Genomic DNA, 9,644 nt, shown 5'->3' with positions numbered 1-9,644 from the left:
GCAGAGTGAGCTGCTATTGAGATAGAGGACTACATTGACCTTTTTGGTACGGGTATTTATTTATACCCTTATAGTTATTTTGATGTAAATATTGTAATGTTATATATATTAATGTAAAGTTGAGCAGTTGCACAGTAAATTGTAATATAGTATTTTGAATTTTTTTTTATAAATTAAGATATGTATTTGTAAATTAAATATTAAATATAATGAGAATGAATTGATGAGATATTTTGAAATGACAAATTTTGATTGAGTTGTGGACTTGAATTGCATTATGATAAACTAAGTTATTTTGGTGATTGGAAGTTGTGAAAACAAATATTGGAAGTGCTTTTTACAGGTTTTTGAAGAACTGTTTTCTCAAAATACAGACGGCACTCTGTCGAAATTTTTACTAAATTGTGGAAAAATAAAAATGGAAAAAAATTTTAACTAGTTTTGAAACTTCAATTAAATGTTTTAAATTCCTACCAAAATGCTCACCACTTCCAAAAAGTAAGAAAATAGTTTTAAAATCCCTTGCAGGGTACTTAATGAATTATCGGTAGGTGAAGCTCGGTAGTTCATTACGTATTCTATGGGATCATGTTATGCCTTACAGAGGGGTAAGGTGTGACAAAACATGTGTTTCTAACTTTTTTACATATCCCCATGGATATGTAGATGGTCTGGACAATTCTAGCGATGCCAGGGATGGAGCGCAGCCTGTGATGCCTCGGGATGAATCTGAAATGAAGTGCGATGGCTATGATGAGACCACTAAGCACTATATGCCCTGTTGGCTGGTGAGATAGGCGGCAAAGGTAGTTGCATAAGAAGAATCCGATGCTACAACGCTGCTCGGTGACATTACACCACAGAAAGAATAGCTCATTGACGTTCACCATGCCTAAGCTATCTCCAGGGCCAGTGATTGTGTGGGCAGCGAGCCTGTGCATATACTGTAAAGCGGGGCTAGTGATACCAAAGGATTTGGACTTACTAGAGTTATAGATGTCGGTGTTCGGTGCTATGGAGTGCCAGAAGTCCACACTGTTGTAGATCATTCTATTTTGTGGGATCTCCTGGAACCTGATGCTGTCAAAGCCAAACACTGCATTGAACTAGTCCATGTTCATCACTCGATCAATGCCAAGTAATCAAAATTTGATCCTCCCCCTGTCTTCTTTATCAGTGGGCCATATAGTGGCCTTAAAGCTCCCAAGGAACTCTAGTGTGGTGCCCTGGTAGGCGAGGAATTGGAGTTGGGTGAATCTAGTCCACCCAATGCTATCGAACAACCCATCAACCTCCTCGCATAGGTCGAGTTATTCCAATAACCCAAAATCCATATACTCGGTGGAGATAATCCTCTTGCTGTTAAGCCGTGCACATAAGTCTCAGTGGGTGGAATCGCTGAATGGCCAGGCAATAGAGAACTCAGATTGTGCTAGCTGTGGGGGTTGTGGTTGAGGTGCGTGTTGTGGTTGGGGTTGAGGTGGTGGAGGTGGGGCTTGCCTTATTGTTGGCCTTTGGGGTGATGGCTGAGGAGGTAAGGGTGAGGAATCTCCTCCTTGCCTTGATAAAGAGCCTATTATCCTTGCAGGGCATTTTGCAGATGCCATTGGAGCTTTTGAGAGGAGGAAAGGCTAGAGTTTTGTGAGGGAAGAGGAGATTTGAAAGGTTTTTAAAGAGAAAGAGGCATGGAGAGGAAGGTCTTTGAGTGGGAGGGAGTTTTAAGGGTGAGAGAGGAATTTAAAGGGTCATTTTGATCTTTCGTTTCTCACTTTTTCACGCTCCAAGTATCGCATTTGTGACATGATACACGGGGCATGTATCACAATACGGGTCTCGATCCGAGAACTCGTGTAATTTTCTGTCCAGAATTTCCCCTTTTTGCCAAATTACACGGTCCGTGTAAATATGTTTGAGGACCCATGTAACTTTCTGTCTCCCTTAAACTCAAAATTTTTCTCTCCATTTCTGAAGCACGGGGCGTGTAACGTTACACGGGGTGAACCCGTATAAGTTTCTGAAGCCTATGAAAGTGTAGTTTTGAGGTTCCAGAATGTTACACGGGGCGTGTAAAATTTTTACACGGCCCGTGTAAATTTCTAGCTTCTCAATTCTTTCTTTTATGTACTTGATTCATGCTAAAGTATTCCTATCTATATGAATGAGATGAATGCAAGTATTAGCAACATAGTTACTTTCCCGGTTTTGTGCAATCTCCTCTTATGTGATTTTAACTTGATGTTCCCTTTTCCCTTCCCTTTAGTTCCTTGCTTTTGCAGAATTATGATTTGGGGTACCTTTAAAAAAAAAAATTAAAGAACATAAAGCAAAGTAATAAAAATAAAAAGAGAGGTTACAAAAGTGTTTGGGTTGCCTCCCAAAAAGCGCTTGTTTATAGTCATTAGCTGGACTGTTCTTCAGTTTCATTGTGGAGGTGGAGGGGTGTTGTAGGATTGGGTGAATCCATCTTCAATTCTGTCCCCTGGGAAGTATGACTTCAATCTTTGACCATTAACCTTGAAGGCACCTGAGGTTTTGTTCCATAGTTCAACAGCTTCAATGTCTTCCTGCAACTTGCTCTTTGGATGCTCCTCTTTTAGCTCTTCCAGCTTGAAAGTTTGAGCTAATGGTAGGGGTGGATTAGCTGCTAAAGATTGTGCACAAGCTGTAGTTTTTGTGTTCTCATTATATGCTGTGTGGCTGTGCACTATGCATACTTTAAAAGGATCTTCAGGGTGTGCTTTGTGAAATTCCTCTTCAACTAGCTTATCAAATATATCAACCTTTAGGCATTCATCAGGTTCAAGTTTGTGCTTCATTGTTCTAAATAGGTTGAATTCCACTTTTTTATCTTCTAACTTGAGAGTTAACTGCCCATTCTTAACATCTATGATAACTCCAGTGGTTGCCAAGAAAGGTCTTCCCAGGATAATAGGAATTTGGATGTCTTCCTCCATTTCCAAAATAACAAAATCAATTGGGATGAAGAAATTTTCCACCTTAATAGGGATGTTCTCTAATATGCTCACAGGGTACTTTCCAGACCCATCAACCAATTGCAGTTAAATTATTATGGGTTTAAGCTCTCCTACATCCAGCTTCTTACATATTGACAGAGACATCAGACTTACACTTGCACCTAGGTCACAGAGTGCTTTGTCTATAGTCATATTGCCAATAAGACAAGGTATGGAGAAGCTTACTGGATCCTTCAGCTTTGGTGGTAGCTTGTTTTACAGTATGGCGTTACATTCCTCTATAAGAGCAATAGTCTCATAGTCTTCCAGCTTTCTTTTCTTCAAAAGAATCTCTTTAAGGAACTTAGTGTAGGATGGCATCTGAGACAGTGCTTCTGTAAAGGGAATGTTGATGTAGAGTTTCTGCAAAACTTCTAAAAACTTTTCAAACTGTTTATCCAATTTAGCCTTCTGGAACCTCTGGGAAAAAGGTAGAGGGGGCTGATATGGCTCTGGTAGCTCCTTCTTCTTCTTCTTCTTGATTTCCTCCTCCTACTCCTTTTTAGCTTTTTCTTCTTTCTCCTCTATTTGGTTTTCAGGTTCATCAAGGGTTTATTCAGTTGATTTTCCCTCTGATGGTTGTTTTTCTAATGTTCTGTCGCTCCTCAAGGTAACTGCCTTACAGTGCTCTTTGAGGTTCATTTCTGGTTGACTTGGCAATTTACCAACAGCCTTGCTTAAAGAACTTGCTTGCTGAGCAATTTGGTTTTCAAGCATCTTGTTGTGGGTGGCTAGTTAGTCTATTCTGGAAGCTAACTGCTTTATCATTTCATTTTGCTATTGTTAGGCTGCTAGGAAACCCTCCATCATGGATTCCATAGCCAACTTTGGTTTAAGCTGTTGAGGTTGAGGAGGTGGCGGTGGCTGTGCAAAGTTTTGTCCTCTATTGTGAAATCCTAGGGGTGCTGGTGGTCTATACCCTTGCTGCTTGTTCATGGGCTGATTCTGCGGGTTGGACCATGAGAAGTTAGGGTGATTTCTCCATCCAGGATAATAGGTATTTGAGTATGGATTATTCAGCTGCATCTGATTGAAGTTTCCTCCGTTATTCACATAGTTTAGGTGTTCTATAGAGGGTTCATTATAATTGTTACATTCAAAAGTCATACACTCTCCTCTGCAGTTGTCGCAGTATTGATTGTTCATCCCTATGGCATTGGCTTGCATTCTATCAAGCCTTTTTGTGAGCTGGTCAAACTGAGCATTTATCATGCTTAGGGCATCTACTTCCAGGATCCCTGTTGTTCTTCTTGTGTTTCCCCTTTCATTTAACCACTAGTAGTTGTGATAAGTGACCCCTTCTAAAAGTTTAAGTGCTTTTGCTACTGTTTTCTCCATTAGGTCACCTTTTGTAGCTGAATCTACTATGCTCCTTGTAGAGGGCAGTAGCCCATTATAGAAATTCTGAACTAGGAGCCAATCTTCTATGCCATGGTGTGGACATTCCCTCTGTAGGTCTTTATATCTCTCCCATGCATCATAGAGTGATTCACCTTCCTTTTGTCTAAATGTGTTGAGTTCAACCCTCAACTTTGCAATCTTTGCAGGTGAGAAATACCTTGCCAGAAAAGCTTGTGAGAGGTCTTCCTAAGTAGTGAATGTTCCAGCTGGTTATGAAAGTAATCACTTCCTTGCTCTATCTCGAAGGGAGAATGGGAGTGCTCTGAGTCTTATAGCTTGATCAGAGACTCCATTAATCTTGAATGTGTCACATAGGGCAAGAAAGCATTGGAGGTGATAGTGTGGATCTTCTGTAGGTAAACCTCCAAACTGGGTCTATTGAATCATTTGGAGCCATGCTAGTTTTAATTCAAAGTTATTGGCCTCCACTGTAGGTCTCGTAACACTAGGCTAAAATCCTTGGATAGATGGAGCTCTGTAGTCCCTTTGGAGTCTTGGTCTGTTGTTGTTGTTGACCATGACGGGAGTCTCTAGATTTCCCTGATTTTGTTCTTGGCATTTCCTTTCTCTCCCGATGGTTCTTAGAGTCCTATCTATTTCGGGATCCAAGTCCAAAACCTCTTCCTCTAGTTTTGTTCTAGTCATGCACTAAACCAAATACTTGAGAGAAAATAAAAGAAATAAAACAAATTAAGTAAAATTAAATAATAAATGCAAATGCCTAAATCAGCTAAATTACCTATCACTTAATATTACTAAAATTAAATTCCCCAACAACGGCGCCAAAAACTTGTTTGCTGATTTTTCAACCCCGCAAGTGCATGGATTGCTAACAAGTAATAAAGTAGTGAGTAGAGTATCATCCCACGAGAAATTGAATTAGTAAGTACCAAACTACACAGCAATTTTGACTGTCTAGGCTACCAAATAAAATAGGGAAGAATCTTATCTATTTTAAATACTAAAGGCTAGAAGAGTAATGAACTAAAAGTGAAACAATCTATTGAAACAATTCCAAAATTAAGATTTCACACTTAACCTTATTATAGGTTTAATCTTGTCTATTCATTGGATTGAGGATCGTTGCTTTGATGAAAATTAATCCTAAGATATCTTCGATCCTCTCTCAAGGCATCTAAGATGTGTTTTGATTAGAGCTAAACCCTACTTTTGTTAGTAATTAGTCCTAATAAAAACCCTTTAAGATCTATGATTAATTATGGAACTCCACAAAGGTCATCAGCCTACTCTAGGTCAGATTTCCTAGGTTCAAAATCCTAATTTTTTAATACTAATGTTCACCTTTTAGTTCTTCGATTAATATCTTAGATTATAACTAGGTGGGTACCAACACATAGCATGCATTAAGAATACAAGAAATTGAATCAAAGAACAAATCTCAATTCCAATAAATAAAACTCAATATTTATCCATAATAATGATTATAAATATTACTCTCCTAATTTTAGAATAAGTAAACTACTCACTCATGGTGAGTTTAATAGACATAATAAAAATAAAATAAAAGAACATAAACACAGCTTAAAGAAATAGAACCAAAGAACCAAAGGGAATCTGCAGCTTTGAACTTATGGAACTTCAGCTGAGGACTCCTCCTTGGTGATAATGCCTTCTTCTTTAAGACAGCTTGGAAAGAATGATGAAAATGTATGAAAATGTGTATCTGAAGATTTTCGATCTTAAGTCTTTCTTCTCTGTTTTCTACGGCTTCTATTTATATTGAATGTCTAGGGTTAGGTTTTTTTAGAGTCCCAAGAATATTAGAAGTCTCTTTTCTCTGTAAAAACTAGAGCTGGAACCTTAATTAGGAAACTGGCTATCGGCCGATACACGACCCATGTGTTAGGGCAGAAGCTTACATGGGCCTCAGCTAGTTACACAGGTCCAATTACATGGCCCGTGTACTGTTATTCTTTCAGAAATTCTTCAAGCTTTGCCAGGCAGTAAGTTACATGGGTCTGTGGTGTATTTACACGACCCGTGTACTATGTATCAGCCACAATCTTCTTTCCTTGAGTTCTTCTAGGCATCATTCTTTACTCCTATGCTTTGGAACCTCCTTTAAACATCTGAAAATATGCAGAAAACATAAAATTTAGTGCAGAGTAATTAAATTTACAAATGTTGATGAATTTGGAGATTATGCATGAAATTACCTATCTAAATGCCATGGAATGTTGTACTAATATGCTTAAAAATATCTATATAATACAAGTGTATCGTAATATTCATACAAGTGTAACTAAAAGTTTTAAAGCAATAATATAACATCATGATATACATAGAGGCCAATAATTCCATACTTATTTATCATACCATTGAATGAGATTAAATACACTTTATCAAATCAACCATCCTTTATGTTCACGAGTCAGCTTTTATCATATTTTATTTGAAACTATTGTCTTTATGATCACAATTGGTAGTTTTACTCCAGTGCTCATAGTAACCTATAATAGATGGTATATAGATTAGATAATGGGACTTGTGACACTAACCACTTAGTGGTTCTGGTCGATTTAGCACAGGATTACATTCTTGGTACTGATCGCTCAATGGCTCTGACCAGTATAACACTGATTTTAATTCTTGGTACTGACCACTCGATGGCTTGGACAGGTATAACACTGATTTTCATTCTCAGTATTGAGCACTCGGTGGCTCTGACTGGTAGCATGCCAGCTTATCCAATCCTATACTCATTGTCTAGGCTTACTTGGCTCAACTTTCATAATCAACATTTATTCAACGTTCCTTGTTCATGTGATTGTCAAGATACGTAAGCCAACATCCTCATGCCATTTCCATATTTATATAGTCTTTACATTCAAGCATACTAAATATATATGCAATTTGCATTAATGAACAACATGGCATAATCTTGTAAATTCCTGAATGTATACACAGTTTTCCATCAGAAAATGGATTAAGTAAATGCAAGAATTAACTATTGCTTTCTCCATAAGATTTTTAGATTTATGTCTTAACTTTCATTGTAACACCCCTCACCCGACTACAGTGTAGCCGAGCGAAGTGTGTCACACTCGGTGCCGAAGCACCCTATCATGTCTTACTTTATTATTTTAATAATTTGATCTTGTTATATTTTTAATATCAATTATTTTTCGATGGAGAAACCAACAGAGTTTCCCCTATTTTATTATCGTTTGGCGTATTTCAATATTCACCTGTTTGAAATTCAATAATATTTTCAAAATAAAGTCTTATCCTTGCTAATCATAATGATCTCATCAATCATTCTCATAATTTTCTCATATTTCAAATCTCATCCATACATTTTAATTTCATAATCATTTCCATACATTTCCATTCACACTCAATTCATATGTAAACATTCTCAAATTACATAAGCAAAATTTTCAAATTTCCTTAATTTACATAATTTACAAAATAATTACAAAATTTCATAATTTACATGATATATAAATTAATTACATATGAAAAAGCTAATTAATTAATTTACATCACATTGCTATTAATTACTTATTCATAATATACATTACAATACAATTTCTAAGCATTTTATACAAAATATAAAATATGATCTATATGGGCCCTATCTACATGCATTGCTGAGGAGATGACAACCTTGAATACTTCAGACACTTCTGCAGATCTGGACTCCAAAAATCTTAGTCAAAGTACCTGCGCGAGGAAACAAATCCATCGCGCTAAGCATTGCTGCTTAGTGGTGCAATAATAGAACAAGAAAATAAAATATACAAATAAAGAAAGAGCGAAGCATAATTTGAATATTTAAGAATCAATTTAATTTAATACAATGTGTCTAATATTAATTATCTTTTGTTCTCATTTATTTCGCTTTGGAAGCGTTTAATTCCGAAATTCATAGTGATAATGTACAATATACATAATTAATAAAAATACTCAATTTATATTTATATGGCAATAGAAGGTACATTTAAAGTATTTAGTTAAGTTATACCTATTTTTACAACTCTTTTATCATTTTACTTAACAATTTTTATGTGGTTTAGATCATTTCATAATTGTAACTAATTCTTTTGAAGTCTTATTAACTCATTTATTTAATTTTTAATATTTTTAATATTTTTAATTACTAATAGTCTTAATTTATTTCAATAAATTACACTGCCCAAGTAACCTACGACAGGCTGACTAAACTGGATAACGGGTCGTTGGCATTGGACACCGAGGTGCCTCGGGCCGTCATACCATGGGACGCAGAACGTCAACCACGTATGCAGTCAGTATGGCTAAAAAGCCATGATATCACATAATCGGGTATAAAAGCCATGAATACGGGCATAAAAGCCATGAATACGGGCATAAAGCCATGAATACAGGCATAAAGCCTTTCGCAGTACTGCTAAAACAATACCCTATTGGCATGCCAAACTATCAAATCTGACACACATGTCTAGGCAATACAAGGGCACATAATATCATTAAATATTAATATGTTGTGTTTTATGACCTCATTATTTCATGATAAATTTCAATTATAATTCATACATTCATTTGATCATTTATATGATCACAGTTCACATCAATTATCCTTTCATACCATTGTACTCAAAATACTTCTCCTCTCTATAATAATGAGAACTAATGTCTCATTCATACATTAATATGGTTCATTTATTCATTCATTATGTTATTCATATTGATCACAATTCTAAACAATGGTTCACCTGTACCATTGTATTCAAAACATTTTTCCTTTCTCATTTATACATTCAAGAATCTACTTATGTAATTACAAATATTATATTTCAAGTTGAGTTACTAATATTTTATGAATTCCATTTGTGATTGGCACATAAGCCCTAACTATCTATTCACATCAATTAGGTGACTTATTTTTCATGTTTCAAGTAATCCATGAAAATTTCATGGATTTCAAATTTATGCTCTTCATTTCCTGTTAACAATTTTGACTAAGATGCATAGTCCACATTTGTCATACAATTCTAAGCATTTAAGTTTAGAATTGGTTCTAGGTCTTCATCTTAATTTACTAATTATTTTGATTACTATTCATCTTACTAGTCAACCAAAATGTTGACTTTTTTATACTTAATGGATATATTAATTCTAATTACACCAAGATCCCACATTTTGAGTTTTACATTTGCTAGTATTAATTGCCAATTGCAATTTAAAGTCCCCTAGATGCATTTCTAAATTTTTAGTTTTTACTAC

At 35.8% G+C, this 9,644-nt stretch overlaps 1 non-coding gene across 1 annotated transcript; it reads left to right on the top strand.

Moving 5' to 3' along the window:
- The first annotated feature begins 4,440 nt into the window (after positions 1 to 4,440).
- On the top strand, positions 4,441 to 4,547 carry LOC131180416 (small nucleolar RNA R71). The gene has a single exon (XR_009149191.1). It is a non-coding gene; the product is annotated as a small nucleolar RNA R71 (small nucleolar RNA).
- Positions 4,548 to 9,644: the final 5,097 nt, after the last annotated feature.

This window comes from Hevea brasiliensis, chromosome 5, assembly GCF_030052815.1.
Source record: "Hevea brasiliensis isolate MT/VB/25A 57/8 chromosome 5, ASM3005281v1, whole genome shotgun sequence".
Taxonomy (NCBI): Eukaryota; Viridiplantae; Streptophyta; class Magnoliopsida; order Malpighiales; family Euphorbiaceae; genus Hevea; species Hevea brasiliensis.
The sequence above is the reverse complement of the archived record's forward strand: the minus strand, read 5'-3'. Positions and strand labels throughout refer to the sequence as shown.